Below are 819 nucleotides of genomic sequence, written 5' to 3'. Positions count from 1 at the left end.
TGGGGGGGTGGGGGTGGGTTGCAGAGCCCCCGCCTCCCTCCTGTGGCCAGATGCGCGCAACGGGCAAAAGGTCTCCAGCAGGAGCGCACACTTGACAAAATTTATTTCCCACAAGGCAAGATGATAGAAATGGTCTGAGCCTTTCAGAACCCCGCTTTTCTCAAGAAGAAGACAGGCCAAGCCAAGGCAAGCACCGCATTCTAGCCAAACGTCACCCAGGAAGCTTGTGGGTGGGCAAAGTGGAGTAAACTCCCATCTCAGGTGACTGGAGCCAGCAGGCAGAGAAAGCAGCTAGAGATTCAGACCTCTCTTCGAAGACATGAAGACACAAAGGCCACCCTGGGCTCTCTGTCTCAGAGACACCATGTCCCCTCAAGACATCTCACTCCCTTGTTCTTTCTAAGCACCAAGGGCTGATGCAGCCTGCCCCCTGCACCCTTCCACCAAAGCCGGGGTGCGTGCGTACCAATGAGCTTCAGTGGCCATTTCCTTCAAAGCTGTCCCCCAGGCACTCAAAATGCTGGTGGCTGAAAGACCAAGAGCAGCACCAAAGGAAGGGATCTTATTTAGGCACCAGCCTTCTGCTCTAGCAAAACCCGAGGAGACAACAGGGAGGGCCCTGACACCATCCACACTCCATGTGGGCTTCTGAAACAGGAGCCCAGATCCCTGCACCAAGAAGACAGGACAGTCTTTTCTGAGCAGGGGAGAAGGGTGGGAGAGCTCTGCCCCTGCTCGTCAGGGCCGCAGCCGTCCGGAGGACAGAAATCATGGAGACTAGCCCACCAGTCTTGAGACACAAACACAGCAAATGTCATC

General features: G+C 55.7%; 1 protein-coding gene across 2 annotated transcripts in view; it reads right to left on the bottom strand.

Moving 5' to 3' along the window:
• Positions 1-768: 768 nt before the first annotated feature.
• The window catches only part of PHF21A (PHD finger protein 21A), a 193,639-nt gene continuing 193,588 nt past the window's right edge, over positions 769-819 (bottom strand). For both annotated transcript variants that reach the window (XM_007455792.1, XM_007455791.1), the window contains exon 18: positions 769-819. This exon is cut by the window's right edge and continues 1,734 nt beyond it. The gene's annotated coding sequence lies outside the window, so the exon portion shown is untranslated.

The sequence above is a fragment of the Lipotes vexillifer genome, unplaced genomic scaffold, assembly GCF_000442215.2.
Source record: "Lipotes vexillifer unplaced genomic scaffold, Lipotes_vexillifer_v1.1 scaffold977, whole genome shotgun sequence".
Classification (NCBI taxonomy): domain Eukaryota; kingdom Metazoa; phylum Chordata; class Mammalia; order Artiodactyla; family Lipotidae; genus Lipotes; species Lipotes vexillifer.
The sequence above is the reverse complement of the archived record's forward strand: the minus strand, read 5'-3'. Positions and strand labels throughout refer to the sequence as shown.